This window comes from Rhinatrema bivittatum, chromosome 1, assembly GCF_901001135.1.
Source record: "Rhinatrema bivittatum chromosome 1, aRhiBiv1.1, whole genome shotgun sequence".
In the NCBI taxonomy this organism is placed as follows: Eukaryota; Metazoa; Chordata; class Amphibia; order Gymnophiona; family Rhinatrematidae; genus Rhinatrema; species Rhinatrema bivittatum.
Window position 1 is genome coordinate 598,648,020 of NC_042615.1, and position 16,912 is coordinate 598,664,931.

At 43.6% G+C, this 16,912-nt stretch overlaps 1 protein-coding gene across 5 annotated transcripts in view; it reads left to right on the top strand.

The window, feature by feature from the left end:
• Positions 1-16,912, top strand: part of ZNF608 (zinc finger protein 608) — a 332,629-nt gene that overhangs the window by 186,925 nt on the left and 128,792 nt on the right. The gene's annotated exons all lie outside the window — the stretch shown is intronic.

Genomic DNA, 16,912 nt, shown 5'->3' on the forward strand with positions numbered 1-16,912 from the left:
CAGAACAGATCCCTAGGGCACTTCACTATTCATCTTTCTCCATTTGGAAAATTTACCATTTAGCTCTACTCTCTCTTTTCTTTTAACCAGTTCCCAATCTACAATAGACATTGCCTCCTATTCCATGACTTTTTAATTTCCTCATAAGTCTCTCATGAGGGACTTTGTCAAACCTTTTTGGAAACCCAGATACACTATATCAATTGGATTACCTTTATCCACATGTTTATCTACACCTTCAAGAAAATATAGCAAATCTTCCCTTGGTTAAATCCATGTTTGCTTTGTCCTATTAAAATATTACCATCTATATGTACAATAATTTTGTTCGTTATGATATTTAAACCATTTTGTCTGACACTTACGTCAGGCTCACTGGTTTTCAGTTTCCTGGTCCACCCCTGGAACCCTTTTTAAAAATTTGCATTATGTTGGCAACCCTCCAATCTTCAGGTACTGTAGATGATTCTACAAGTTTACAAATTACTAATTGTATATCTTCAATTTCATTTTTCAGTTTTTTTCAACATTCAAGGATGCATGCCATCTGGTCTAGGTGATTTGATACTAGTTTGTCAATGTGCCTTTTTATATAGAAACATAAAATATAAACAAAGAAACATAAAAGTGACGGCAGAAAAAGACCAATTGGCCCATCTAGTCTGCCCAGCAAGCTCCCACACTTATTTTCCCATACTTATCTATTTCATCAACCACCAAGTTCAGGGCCCTTGTTGGTAACTGTTTGATTCAAATTTCCTGCCATCCCCTGTCATTGATGCAGAGAGTAATGTTGGAATTGCATCAAAGGTGAGTATAAGGCTTAATGGTTAAGGGTAGTAATCGCTGCATCAAGCAAGTTACCCCGATGCTTGTTTATCCAGACTTCACAGATCAATGCCTTGTTGGATGTTGTCTGAATGTAAATCCTGTTTTTCACATTTTCCCTTGCCGTTGAAGCAGAGAGCAACAAAATATTCCAGGTTCACTGGGATTTATATCAGTTTCTCTGAATCATCACCTTTAAATATCATTTCTGACATGGGTATCTCTTATATCTTCCTCAGTAAAGATTGAAGCAAATAATTCATTTAGTCTCTCTACTATGGCCTTGTAATCCCTAAGTGTCCCTTTTACCTCTTAATCATCTAGTAGTTTAATTGACTCCCTTGCAGGCTTTTTGCTTCAAATCTACCTGAAAAAGTACATGGCAAGCTTCTTTTCAAATTCTTTCTTTACCTTTCTTATCAATCCTTTGCATCTAACTTGCCAATGTTTATGCTGTTTCCTGATTTGGATCCCTTTTCCTTTTATTTATTTATTTATTTATTTATTTTTAATTTTTATATACCGAAGTTCTTGTAGGGACTACAAATCACTCCGGTTTACATAAAACGACGAACTGCTCAACAGAGAGCTGAGCTTTACATGGAACAGTAGAACATATGGAACAGTATAACTGGTTGACAATTTATGTGTTATTTTATTTTTTTGTTTTATGTTCTTATACCCCCAAGTGCCTCAAGGTGTCTCTATAGGGCTCCAGTGGACATAAGTACATGTAACTGTTGAAATGAAGGAGAGATCTGGACAATTAAGAAAACTTTCTAATAGAACTGGCCAAAACAGGTTAGATCTGCAAAACAGAACCCACAGATCACTGCAAACTACCTGGTGTGAAAAGTTTAGTTGACGCTGAAGTAGTTGTCTAGAGTTCCACAATACAGAGTTACTTATACATCAGTGATCTCCTTGGGAGAGTTGTCTGAAGGAAACTTTTTCTACAACATCATCGCATAAGTCATTATCAAAAGTGAGGGAAACGAACCTTGATAAGCCTGAAACTTTTTGGAACAAAGTTCTTTGATCTGATGAAATGAAAATTGAATTGTTCGGCTACAACCACACAAGATACTATAGCTTCCATCTTAAAAATATTCTGACAGCTGAAATTGTGAGCTAGAAGCATTTTAGAGATTTTTTTTAATAGCTTTCCGCTGCTTTGTAAGAGTGAATTACTGTATCTTCATTTTCAAATGCTCAAACAGCTGCTTAAGAGGAGCCTAAGGTTTTTGAAAGTAGACAGAACAGTCACAACCCGATAGGTTGGAAGGGTCAGAGTATTTGTTCAACCTTGGAATTCACTTGACAAATAGAAGGCCTAACAAGCCAATCAGCTTTTTGGGCCTTATTAGCAACTTTTTCAACTGGAAGGGTGTCCAAACTTTTACACCTGCTATATTCAGTTTTATTGGGGTCCATATTCAAAAGCCATTTAGACAGATAACCTAACAGTTAACCTAACTCTAGCTGGATAAATTGTCCACAAAACGGCCAACTGAATATTGGTGTCATTATTTTTAGTCTGTTAAAATCAACAAATACATAATTTTTGCTTAAAATTTTCAAAAAGATGTCGTTTGTATCATGTAGAGCAGGATAGGCAATTTCGGTCCCTGAGTGCCACAAACAGGCTTGGTTTTGAGGATATCCACACTGGATATGCATAAACACCAGTGATCATCAAACGGTATGGTTTGATATCGCAAATAGGATACAGAATGGTCACACGAAGACCCGAGTTTTGAATTTCAAAAATACGGACTTTGTCAAAATGGGGATGTTCTTGGAGGTAGAATTAGAAGACTGGGACAAAATGAGACAGGTGGAACAACAGTGAGCCAAACTAAAAGGAGCAATTACAAGAGCAACAAATCTATATGTTAGAAAAGTAAACAAAAGTAAGAGGAATAAGAAACCAATCTGGATCTCAAAGGAGGTAGCTGAAAAAAGGCATAAAGAGCAACGTTCAAGAAGTATACAACATCCCAAAAAGAGGAACTCAGGGAAGAATATCTGGGGTAACTGAGGGAGACAGAAAGATATCAAGAAAGAAAAAGGTCAGGCAGAAGAAAGGATTGTCAAAGAGGTAAAGTAAGGTGACAAAACATTTTTTAGATGTATCAGAGAAAGGAGAAAGGTCCAAAGTGGTATTGTAAAATTGAAAGGTGACAAAGATCAATTTGAGAAGCGTGATGAAAAAATGGTAGACATATTAAACAAATACTTCAGTTCGATGTTCACTAAAGAAGACCCTGGAGAAGGGCCATCACTGGTTGACAAGACCATAGATGGGAATGGAGTAGATGGAACTCCGTTTAAAGAAGAGAATGTATGGGAAGAGCTAGGAAAACTGAAAGTGGACAAGATCACGGGCCAGATGAGATATATCCCAGGATACTGAGGGAGCTCAAAGATGTTCTGTCGGATCAGCTGAAAGACCTGTTCAATAGATTCTTGAAACGGGAGAGATACCACGAGATTGGAGAAGAGCGGTGGAGGTCCCGCTTCACAAGATTGATAGCAGAGAGGAGGCTAGAAACTACAGGCCGGTTAGCCTCATCTCGGTGGTGGGAAAATTAATGGAGAAGCTGCTGAAGGAAAGGATAGTGAACTCTTTACAATCCAGTGTGTTGCTTGACCTGAGGCAGCATGGATTTACCAGGGGAAGATCTTGTCAGACAAATCTGATTGATTTTTTTGATTGGGTAACTAGAGAATTGGATTAGGGAAGAGTGCTCAATGTGATTTACTTGGAGTGTAGTAAAGCTTTTGATGCAGTCTCACATAGGAGACTAATGAACAAAATGAGAAGCTTGGGAGTGGTTGCCAAGGTGAGTGACATTGCGGAAGGGATAGAAGGTAAAGTTTGTCTATTTGTCAATTATACCTGTGTGCAACAGAGTGCACACGTCTGAAGGAGTAGAGAAAATGAAAAGTGATTTAAGAATACCTGTGGACTGGTTGAGGATTTGGTAGCTGGATTCAATGCGAAAAAGTGCAGAGTCATGCATCTGGGATTTGATAATACAAAAGAGCTGTATGTGTTGGACTGTGAAAGACTAATGGCACGGACTGGGAGAGGGACCTTGGGGTGATAGTGTCTGGTGATCTGAAGGTGGCAAAGCAATGTGACAAGGCAATAGCTAAAGCTAGAAGAATGCTGAGCTGCATAGAGAGAGGAATACATAGTAAGAAAAAGGAGATGGTGATGCCTTTGTACAGGTCCTTGGTAAGGTATCACCTTGAGTACTGCGTTCAGTACTGGAGCCCATATCTCAAAAAGGATAGAGATAGGATGGAGGCGGTCCAAAAAAGAGTGACCAAAATGGTGTGGGGTCAACATCAGAACACTTATGAGGAGAAGTTAAAGGATCTGAATATGTATACCGTGGAAGAGAGGAGGTGCAGGGGAGATATGATACAGACCTTTAGATACCTGAAAGGTTTTAATGATGCACAATCGTTAAACCTTTTCTGTTGGAAAGAAATCAGTTGAACTAGGGGTCACAAAATGAAACTCCAGGGAGGATGACTGAGAGACAATGTCAGGAAATATTTCTTCACGGAGAGGGTAGTGGATGCCTGGAATGCCCTTCCGGAGGAGGTGTTGAAGATGAAAACAGTGAAAGAATTCAAAGAGGCATGGGGTAAATACTGTGGATCCCTAAAGGCTAGAGGATGGAAATGAAGAAAAGAGTGCATGGGGGGTAACTTGCTGGTGTGGTGGTTACTACTCTTAACCAATAAGCCTTGATATTGTGGGTGTAACTCCAATATTGCTCTCTGCTTCAACGGCGGGGGGAAAGGGGGAATTGGATTCAGACAACAACCAACAAGGGTCCAGACTTTTACAGTCTGGGAAACAAATAAGCATGAGGGTAACTTGCTGATGTGGCTGTTACTACCCTTAATCAATAAGTTGAATTCTTTTGATTCAACTCCAAACTTGGTCTCTGAATTTAATTCTCCTTTACCCCTTGCCATTGATGCAGACAGCAACCACGAGGGCCCTGACATTTACAATCTAGGAAACTGATAAGCATGGAGGTAACCTGCATGGTGCGGCACATGCTACCATAAGCTTGCTGGGCAGATAGGATTAACCATTTTGTCCTTTTCTGCTGTCATTTCTATGTTTCTGCAAGATAGATTTGTATGTACTGTCTCCATTGTATGCAAATATATCTCATTCATTAAAACATACCATTTGACCTAAGGTTTTGTATACAACTGTATGCTTGAAAAGCTTTTTGAAAGAGCCCATTGTACTAATGACTTTTTGTGCCTGAAGTATAAGCCTGAAGGGTTGGAAAAATATTTTGAAAACAGGCTCCAGCTAAAATTTTTAGGAACCAAGATTTAGGTTTATCTATGATTATCCCGTGGCAGGAGGCTTCCCCTAGGGAGAGCTGGGCTGTGCTTTCACAAGAGACTGGAAGACACAGTAATGCCCTGCCTTTATTGAAGGTCTTGCATCTGTGTCTTCCAAGGATATGCAATATTAAATTTATATTTGCCTCAATTAAATTCCTTGTGGTATCCTTGTATATCTGCAGAGAAGCGCCTCTATACAAAGTCAGATAATATATACAGGGCCTAGGTGAATCAGCCTATGTGGGTGCTCCCCCTATCCCATGGCCAGTCATCAACCCTTTTCCACATCTCCCCTTACAGCACAATCATCCCTTCTGACCCTCAGGAAACGAGCAGTGCTTCTTCTCTGTAGCTGCCATTTCCACTTCTGCTAACTCCATCTGAAGTTTGAGCCACCCAAGGCCAGAGGATTTTGAGACTATAGGGCCCTGCATAGTTCAAACTTCATCTCCAGATGGAGATGGCAGAGAAGGAGGTAGCAGTTGCAAGAAAGAAATGCAACTCTCCTCTTGTGGGCTGGAGGGGGATCGTGCTAGGCCAGGATGGGAGGAGACATAAGAGACTGCCTGTGACAGTCCAAAGAAAGAATGGAAGCTGCAGTGGTGCAATGCCCAGGGTGGGTTGCTCCTATTCATTCCCCACAACATACACCTTTTTCTCCTAACAAGGACAGCCCTGTTCATGCAGCATGGCTGCAGGTGATTGCCCCTGGTTGTGACTTCTCTGTGCAGAGTGGCAAGGCTTCCGTTCACGCTTGAAGCAGCGCTATGCACCATGTGCCAAATTATAGTCATCAGAATGCCTAAACTACTATTTTTCCATCCCTTGTGGCAGGGGAAGGTTCCAGCAGGCCACTCCTTGTTCTGAGTTTTCCTCTCTAGTCTCTCCCCAATCATCTCCAGATTCTCTATGAAATGATGGGGTAAAGGATATAGTGCTGAGCCTCTCTATCTCCTTTCTCACTCTTTCACCTCCAACTTCAATTTGGGAATACTACTGAGTCCTGCTCCTCTCCTCTCCCCTCCCCTCCCCCCTCCCCTCTCCCATCCAATCTCCCCAGTGAGAGGAGGGACATGTAATGCTGAGCCTTAATTTCCCCTCTCACCTCCAGCTTTAATTTGGGAAGATGTAGAGCAGATCCTTGTTCCCCTACCCATCTCTCACATGCAGCTTCCCTTGGGGAGGGGCATATTAGCGCTGTCCTTCGCTCTCCCAACTTCCCTAGAGTGATGAATATATTGCTGAGCCCTACTTTCCCTTTCTCATCCCCATCTTCCGTCAGTGATGGAGGGGGCTAGTGCTGAGTCCACTTCCCCCACTTTTTCATCTCCAACTTCTGTCAGGAGTAAAGGTTTCCTTCCTTCCAGTTGGTGCCTGCAGCAAATCAAAGGCACCAATCTAAAATGATGAAGATGCCATCCTCAATCTGCCTGCCCGTTGTCATCAACAAAGGCCCAAAATAATGTGCTGATGTGTACGACATTGGGCCTTTACTGATGGCATCGAGTCAGAGCAACAGTGGGCTGGAAATAATGGCACTATTGTTCCAGGAAGGCAGGCTGCAAACAAGGTGAAGATGGACAGTTCTGGCCCACTTCTGTACTTCAGCCTCATTTTGTGTGAAAAGACATACCTAGGCCAGCTAAGCCTTTCAGACCCCTGGACGTCCACTTAGACCAGGGATGGGGGAGGCTAAGAAATGTTTACTATGGTAACAGCTTCCAGTATCGATGACACGATGGACGTGTTGAGAAAAACAATGGAACCACTGGAACTGTTATCCTGCATTGTGTCCATTTCCATGTCCCCAACCAAGTCCTAGAAATTAACAGAATATCTTCTTGTTTTGATGAGCCACACTGCCACTCGGGGACCTGCAATGTTTCGCCAATAGAAATCTTGAACCTCTGTGCATAAGGTTGCAGGCACCATGTTAGTAAAGCTGCTGATTTTTCAGGCTTCAAGATTTTAGCATTCTTTAGTGCATTAAAGATCACTGTGTGCATTAAATTATTTAAATGTCTGAAAAGACACATCTTTGCAGTGATATTAAATATTAAAATAACTGGTTATAGAATATTATATTTAAAAGGAGCTCCACTGTTGACTGAAAAAAAAAATAGATGTTGGGAAGTGGGAAGGCAGGGGGCAGTTATTAAATAGTGCATCCACGTAAAAGTACATTAGTGTGCTGAGCATGTGTGTATGTCCTCTCTTTCTTGCTGATCTGTCTTGGTTTGTCCTGTTCTTGTATTTATTCTTTCCTGAGTTTTAATGACCACCCGGTTGATGTAGCCGCCTGCCTTTTTCTGCATTTTCTTTCAAACCTTCAGTGCATGTGTATTAATGTTTTTGCTTTCCATTCACACAGCTCTCCTGCTGGGAAAATATAGTGTGTACAATACTCTCTGCCTTCAACTGACATTTCTCATAAATTGCAACAGAAACACTGCTGTCAGCAGCTTAATATCAGGTAGAATATAGCTCTACATATCAAGTCTCAGCAGGATACAGAAACTATGGTTACCAAACTTCCAAGGAAGCAGAGAAAAAAAGTTTCAATATAAGAATAACTGAAAAACATTGAAAATGGAATTGGTGAAAGCTTCATTTTGAAAGGGGCTTATGAGGGCCGAGTCAATGGTTGAACATTCTCACTTTTCTTGTGAATTACTATTTTTGAAGATCTTACAAGAGGTTTTTGTGGTTAAGCAGAGCAGTAAAGCCATCAGTTTTTCCCTTCTATTTTTCTAAAGAGTAGCTCTTTGGCAAACTTTAGTGAATATGTTAATGGTTTAACTGTCATGCTAATAATGTAGGGCTCTTATGCAAGAGACAGAAGCTGTATACAAGCCCACACACATAGCAGGACAAACAGAATTGCTTCAGAATTCAACAGTATATAGCCCTCTGTTCTTAATCCTGCTTCCAGTAAGGTTTAACTGTTCAATTTACATATTGCACTATGACCAGATACTTGACTTTGGCACTTAAGCAGATTTGCTAAGGGGTTTAAAAACTGTGCAAGTCTGTTCTGCCATTCCTTTTTATCATCAATTCACCTTCAGCTAGAACAGCATCCAATAGCCAACATGCTTTTAAGTAATTGTAACTTCTGCTAGAACCATGGCAGTTGTTTATTAATTTAGATTTAGCTCACACTTTTTCATTGGAAGGTCAAGGTGAGTTTTATTCAGGTACAGTTAGTGTTTCCTGTCCCATGTATCAGTCCTTTAAATTTGGCTTCTGTGTAGTCTAGGTAACCAAATGGACAAACTAATTTGTTAAAAGAAAAAGATTTTTCTTTACATGACAAATAAAACGATTTCTGTCTAGTGTAGGTAGGAACTTTTTGTTTTTATTTATTTTTCCTGGAAATTTCAGTGTTATAACCAATAACAAAAAAGTAAGTGAAACAATGACTTTTCCACTGATTTTTTTTGTTGTTTTAACATTGAAATTCCCAGGAAAAGTAAATTAAAAACTGAAAACAAAGGTCCCTAAGTGTAAGATGGAATTTCTTGGATTTCTGTAGTTTTATTGCTTTGAAAGGCAGTGATACATTAACCTTGTGGATAAGGAATGTCAACAGAATAATTTTCTTATTCTTATTTTAGGTAAATAATGACATAAGATAAAGCCAAGAAAATATAAAAAGCTGTGGAAATGGACTCTTTACATGAACCTTCTTATTGATGTGCTCCCTAGATTGTAGCTGAAAGTATCCTCTGTAGAAAGTTAGGAAACTTCAGTATACTTCCTATACTTTCACTTTCTAAAAATCTCCGCATGCATCAAACAGAATGATCTGGTTTGTACTTAGGTCAAAATATGCTGACAATTTGAGTACTTGCCCTGATAATAAGCAATCTTAGATGCAGTAAAAGTGAAATGACATAAATTAGCCAAAACAGAATTTTTAGAGCAGAAGTAAACAGAGCAGAATATTTAAGAAATGTTTTAAAATGGCAGTGAAGTGGTTGACTTAATATACAAATATTCCTAGTTGAATTCTACACACAGTGTTTTAAAATTCTGCAAAATTCTATAGTCTTCCTTTGTATATATTCACAATATTCAATGCTTTTGAATAATAATTTATAGTGCACTAGAGAAAAAAAGTTATTTTTCAAAGATTCAGAACTTTTATTTTTTTTGGGCCGAATTTTCCCCATCATAAGTCTTGGCTGTCTCCTCTAAGCCCCTTGACCCTCCTCAGCTCTCTCTATCTCTCTTATGGCTTGGAGCTGTTCCCTATGCTTGATCTTTCCTCATCCTTGGGTTAATCCCCCAGTTTGCTCGCTACCTCCCCTCTACCATCCCTTTTTACTCTCCACCAACTTTCTGTCCTACCAGGCTCACAGTCCCTCCCCCATTTTCTGTCTCTACCCTCCCCCACACACACACACACACACACATACACACCCTAGCAAGACCCTCAGCTTTCTCTTTCACCATCAGACATGACTCTTCCCCACCTCCCAGCAAGACCATCAGCTTTCGCTATGTGCTCCCCACAAGGCTTGAACCCCTTCCCTGGCATTCTTTTCTCCCCACACACAGGTCGATCCAGTATCGTCCGCTCGAGGATTGCCCGTCTGTAACGTGCTCGTAGCGCACAATTCGGGCGCGCAAGGCAATTCGGCGATACAGTCTCCAGTTTCACGCGTCCGTATCGCTTCTGAAAACAGACGCATAACCCTTTCCGCACCCGGCATGTAAATGAACGAAAAAGCTGTATAATGAAGGAATTAGCTATTCCCCTGCGATACTGTAACGGGCGCTGATATTATCTCCTCCGTAACCCGCTGTTCTGCCGCGGCCTTAACCTGCTAGTTTACCGCCTCCCCCTAGTAGGAGTTAGTGTAGTGTAGGGTAAAAACATTGCTTACCCGCCCTGGTTCCGTCCGGTCTCCTGCAGCCCCGTCCGGACCGGACGAGGCTGCAGGAGACCGGACGGGACCAGGGCAAAAAAAAAACAAACGAAAAAGTAGCAAGGCTCGGGCCTGCTATGGTAAGTTTAAAAAGTGTAAAAAACAAAAAACCTGTGTGTTATATAAAAAAATAAAACAATTTTAAATACCTGTCGGAGGGCCGTGGGTCCCGGTGGGCGGCGGGCAGCCATCAGCGGCATCCGGTAGTCCCTTCTCCCTTCCTCCCTCCCTCCCCTGCCTGGATGAGCGCCAAAATCGCACGGGCGGGTCGGCAGCGGGGGGGGGGGGGGGGGGGCGGCAGCAGGATCCGGGAGCGGCGGGTAGGCGGCAGCGGGGTCCGGGGGGGGGCAGCGGCGGCGGGGTCCGGGGGTGGCAGCGAGATCCGGGGAGCCAGCAGCGGCAGCGTGTTCGATCGGGTAGGCAGCTAGGTGGCAAAGTAAAGATGGCCGCCTGCACGGGAAAATCGTGCAATTGGCCGCTGAAGACGTGACGTCACGACGTTTGGCGTCACGGGGTGTGACGTCACGTCTTCAGCGGCCAATTGCACGATTTTCCCGTGCAGGCGGCCATCTTTACTTTGCCACCTAGCTGCCTACCCGATCGAACATGCTGCCGCTGCTGGCTCCCCGGATCTCGCTGCCACCCCCGGACCCCGCTGCCGCTGCCCCCCCGGACCCCGCTGCCGCCTACCCGCCGCTCCCGGATCCTGCTGCCGCCCCCCCGCTGCCGCCCCCCCCCCCCCCCCCGCTGCCGACCCGCCCGTGCGATTTTGGCGCTCATCCAGGCAGGGGAGGGAGGGAGGAAGGGAGAAGGGACTACCGGATGCCGCTGATGGCCGCCCGCCGCCCACCGGGACCCACGGCCCTCCGACAGGTATTTAAAATTGTTTTATTTTTTTATATAACACACAGGTTTTTTGTTTTTTACACTTTTTAAACTTTTTTACACTTCCTGGTGCCTGTCATTTCAAATGTCATTTGAAATGACAGGTACCAGCGCACCCAGGTTACTGTATAGGCGCTGTTACAGCGCCTATACAGTAAAATGGGTTGCGCGGGCATAACCCTTCCCTAACGCTTCACAGCCGCGGCATGCATTTGCATGCGATTAGAGGAGAGTATCGGGGAGTTAGTGAAGAGAACTGTGCGTGCGGGGAGGAAGGGTGCGCCTGACACTACCTCACTGTTTTTACCGCGGCCTTACTGGATCGACCTGACAGTTCTCTCCTTTCACCGTAGCTTGCACCCTCTTTGTCTGCCTCCCTCTGGTATAACCCCCACCTTTCTTTCTGTCACCCCCGCCCCCCATGCTAGATTCTTAGGGAAGGCAAGAGTGAAATCTACCCCACCAGCTCTCTCCCCTCTCCCTAGCAAGACTCATTTGCATTCTCTGCCTCTCCTTATAGCAAGCTTTCTCTCTGTCCCTCAAGCTTAACTCTTCAGAGCAGAAAGTCCACACCAAGTTCTGCTCCTTCCCCTGCTTTAGCAAGACCCCTTAGCTTTCTCTCTGTCTGCCAGCACCAGTTTAGCAAGACCCCTCTACCTCTCTTGTTCAGGCTCCACCCCTCCCCCACTGCTTGTTCCTTTGTTCGGGCCAGGCAGGCCAAGGCTTACACTGCAGGCTCAGTTCTTGTGACCTGCATCAGCTAACACCAAGTGTCCCTAATTCTTCCGATCTGCATAGGATAGGCTAGCCCGTTGCCGCTCCTATCTTGTTTCCAGCTGACATAAATGATGTTCCTGCCTCTCTTCTAGTCCGCTCAGGCCTCCATTGCTGTTTCTGCTGCTTCCTGATCCAACAGAGAAGATATTGCTGCTTTTTTTTTTTTTTTTCAGATTTCCAGCATGAGTGGGTACATGAGATTATGTAAACTTCAAATCTTCCAGTACTTTTTTAAATGCAGAGTTCTGTTACATTGTCAGTCTGCTGTATACTTTGGTTTGCTGCAGATTGAAGACCAAGAGGTCTGCCATGCTTCCAGTCTTCTGCAGACTTTGAACCTGTGGATGGCATCACCATTTAGGCTACTTCCTACCTCTATTTCTTGCTGTTGGTCAGCAAAGTTGGAACATCTGGCCAAACTTTCTTCATAATAAAAAAAAAAAGCAAAATAAATGCAGTAAATGTTTGCTGGCAAGGTCTAGAATTTCTTAGCTGTAAGACACAGGTACTCCCAGATGTATGTCTAGCAACACAAATCAGAAAGAATACATTTCTAACCTTGTGCTCTCAAGTCACTTCCACTGGGGGGTGAAATTACACTTAAATTCTCCTTTAAGTGTGCTGTAAAAATTCAGGGATATAGCTATGTTTTCACAGAATCTTTCACATCTTGAGTCATTTCAGATCCAACACCAAGCCACCATCAAGGTCTTCCCCACGTCCCCTCTTTTAAGCCTGTTTTTAACTTTGTTACAGAGGTAACAAAGTTTTCATCTCTAATTAGTTAGTAACTCAGCAGAGGTCTTTTTCTTTTCATTTTTTCTTATTCAGTTAGATGGACCTTGTCTCCCTGTTTTTCCTTTGTTTGAAGGCTAATTTGTGTATGGGCGGTAAGGTTTTATTTGTATTTGTCTTTGCTTTCTTTTAAGATAAGCCATATCATTTATTATTTATATTTGACCTATAGTCCTTGTATTTTGACATTGCATTCTATTTGTGGTGAGAAATTATATAAAATAAAAATAGTACTCATTGACTTTGTACCTGCTTTATAGCTTGTAGTGCCGCCTTCAGAACGGGAGCCCGCGAGAGTCTGCCATCTGCCGGTTAGGAAAGCAGATGCCGAATTTATCGGCATCCATTTTCCTAAATGGCGCACAGCCAAGGGTTCAAGAAACGGACACTTGTCAACTGAGCATCCATTTCCTGCACACGACTGCCGGCGCTTTTTTTTTTTTTTTTTAGTTTTTTAAAGATTTGTTCCTCCTTAATATCGCAACGATATTAAGTAGGAGAATGTACAGAAAAGCAGTTTTTTCTGTTTTTCTGTACAACTTTGAGAGTACTTAGCAATTGACGCCTGCTTCGGGCAGACGTATCAATCGTCTCCGTAGTCAGATAGAAGAGTCAATGATAAATCTTTATTCTGCCTCCTTTTCTTCAAAATTTTCAAGACAGTGGTTTTCAAAACTATATCCTCCTTTATTCCAAAGAGAAACACATTTTCACTTAAAGAAATTACCATGCTTTTGTCCAAACCCACAGTACCAGAGAGAACAGAAGGTCCATCCCTTAGATGTCCGTTGCTGGAGCCGGCACCGTCCATGCTAGCCCCTTTTCTGGAGTGCTTGGAACTGCTTCTTGGTGCTCTGCCGACGCAACCCATGTCAGTGCCCTGGGAACCCTCACTGCCATGAGATGCAATGGTGAGGCCGCGGTCGGAGACCATTCCCATTGCAGATTCCTCTGATGAGGAAGTGCCATCGGCCCTGGTGGTGCGTCCTCCCCCCCCCCTCCCCCGACCGGTCCTGATGCCACTAAGCCTCAGATTACTGGGGCCCTCAACGCTGTCGGTGCCCCTGGGGCCTGTGGTGCCGTCTGTGCCCCCGGCCCAGGACTGTGCCCCAGGCTCCCCCACCAGTGTAGCCAGGGAGTGAGGCTGGTGCCCTAAGACCTGTGGGAAGATGAGCCTTCTGTCTCTTCCTCTGAGGACTCCGAGAAACTGTTTTCGGAACCCTCTTCTCCAGAGGAGAGGTGCCAGTCTCCTCTAGAGGACCTCACATTTGCATGTTTTGTGAGGGTGATGGTGGAGTTGGTCCCCTTCCAGCTCCTCACTGAGGAAGACTCCAGGCACAAGATGCTGGAGATCCTTCAGTTTGTGGATGCTCCTAAGGAAGTAGTTGCCATTCCAGTCCACAATATCTTCAAGGACTTGGTTGGCAGGCTCTGGGAACATCCCATCTCGGTACCTCCGGTAAACAGGAAGACAGATGCGGTATACCTAATTTAACCATCTACAAGTTTTGACAGGTGCCACCTTCCACATCAGTCTGTGCTGGTGGAATCCGCTCTTAAAAACACAAAAAGGTCTCACACCCATGCCTCCGCTCCCCCAGACCATGAGCACAAGGCCCTGGATGCCTTGGGCCATATGGTCTTCCAGGAATCTATGTTGGCATCCTGCATTGTTTGCGGGACCTGCTCCAGCTGAAACCTCCCCTCAGGACCCCTGCGGTTTCCTGGGACCTCAATGTGATCTTGGCCCACCTAATGAAGACTCCCTTTGAGCGCTTGTGCTCTTGTGACCTGAAGTACCTGACCTGGAAGGTCACTTTCTTGGTAGCGATTACCTCGGCACACAGGATCAGCGAACTCCAGGCACTGGTGCCTTATCCACTCTACACAAAGTTCTTTCACAATCGGGTGGTTCTCCACATGCCCCCTAAGTTCCTACCAAAGGTGGTGACTGATTTCCACCTGAATCAGTCTGTCGTCTTGCAAACCTTCTTTCCTAGGCCTCACTCGCACTGGGCGGAGCGAACTCTGCACAGCCTAGATTGCAAAGGGGCCTTAGCATTCTACCTGGAATGAAGAGCAGGCCACAGACAATCCACACAACTCTTCATAAATAGATTGGGAGTTGCTGTATCCAAGCAGACCTTGTCAAACTGGCTCGCAGATTGCATCTCTTTCAGCTATGCACAGGCAGTTCTACAGCTGGGGGGCCATGTCAAGGCTCATTCCATTCGAGCCATGGTGACTTTGGTGGCCCACTTACATGCAGTCCCCACAGACAAAATTTGCAAAGCGGCAACCAGGAGTTCCCTCCACACCTTTGCTTCACACTTCTGCTTGGACAGAGAAGATCGGTTTGACAGCCATTTCGGTCACTCGGTCTTGCAGAACCTTTTCAGTAATTGAACCCATCTCTTCCGACCTGATGCCCCTTGTTCGGGTTCAGGCCACCTCCCTCTGTTGCTACCAGCACTAGTTTATTGTGCCCGTTGGCACCTAGTTAGAACAACCTAGTTAAGTGCTGTGTGTTCCTTGTTCATATAGGAGCAGACTATAGCTAGGTATTTACCCACATATGAGGACTACCATCCTGCTTGTCCTAGGAGAAAGCAGAGTTGCTTACCTGTAACAGGTGTTCTCCTAGGAAAGCAGGATGTTAGTCCTCAGGAAACCTACCTACCCGCCACCCCATGGAGTTTGGTTTCTGATAGTTTGTTTTATTTTTTCGTTAATTCTATATTACAAGACTGAAGAGGGGGGGACCCCGCGTGGATAGTGCCATGCTGGGCATGCTCAGTGTGCCTAGCCAAAGTTATATAAACTTTGACAAGTTTTCCATGCCAGGCTCATCTGATGATGTCACTCATGTGTGAGGACTAACATCCTGCTGTCCTAGGAGAACACCTGTTACAGATAAGCAACTCTGCTTTTTTCTGAGGGATCATGTCTAGCAATGACTCATAAGAGGCGAGGATAAGGTTTTGCTGTATTAGAGTTATCGGTTGGTGCTGAAAGCTACATCAAAGCCACATCTTTTCCACAGAAGCTTGAGAAAGCTCAAGCTTCTGTGGAAAAAAACCTGTATGGTAGCAATATGGAGCTCTATCCATACATTCACAAAGCACTTCAGGATAGACAAATGGCCCTCTTCAGCAACAAGGTTTGGGAAAAGAGTTCCCCATGCTGCAGAAATCACATCCATTTAATGTGCTGCTTATATAAAATGCACAGTTTACACTGGGATGAGGATACAACAGAACTGGAATTTTCACTCCTTGTCAATTCTTGTTAATACTCACACCAGTGTGTCGTGTTCCTCCCAAAATATAGATGATGATCTTATACTCACTTATATCACTTATTAACAGCATCTGTTTTTATTTAGTGGTATTACGGTTTTAGTTATGATTACTAACATCTTTTTCTTGTTAGCCTCCAGTGCCGGAGGAGGTTCTCTAAATTGATGCAGGAAGTAGATGGATGGTGATATTGCCCACAGGTTTAGTGCCTGCACAAACTTTAAGCAGGGAAGGAAGAGCCATTATTCTTATTCTGCAGGGGTGCACATCCTAAGATATGCACTGGTATTAGAATTAACAGAATGAAAATTCCAATTTTAGAGAACTGTATTGCTGCATACCAATCTTTTTTCAGTGTTTCAAGTTTTTTTTGGTTTTTTTTTTTTACATAGAATTATTTCATTGTTCTAGCTATGTCACATGGTTAAAAGGTGATTGTATCTCAAATTGGCATTGTTAAACCAGTTTAGTAATTAGGTTGCTGTTCTACAAGTCCATGTTATGGGTACCTTCTTAGGCATCGAAAAAGTATAGTAAAAATTCCATTATCTGGTACTCAACTTAACCGGGCAGGGACTTCAGTGGGTCAGAGAACATGTGCACACATGCTCCTTTACAATCCTGCAGCACCACACTGAGCACTGGGTGAAGGCACATCGCTGCGACTGATACCAAGAAGGTTTAAACAGAAGACAGAGGTCATGGGGGAGTGGGAGGAAGAGTGCGCTCAGATAACCATAATGAATTATTCCCTATGCATGCTAGATAATGGGGCTTTTGCTGTACCAGCTAATAAGTTGTTTTTGGAGCTTTTTATTTTGTACGTGGTCGCAATGTATTTCAAATGGTCATCTTAAAATAAATGTGATGTATAATTGTATCATTGATTTTGTCAGGTAAGGCAAAGGTAAGAGCGATATGGATGATTCTATGTAGCATGATGATGCATCTCAGTCCTTTTCACCCTCCCTAACAGGAGCCATTAACTGCAGAGGATTAGTTGCT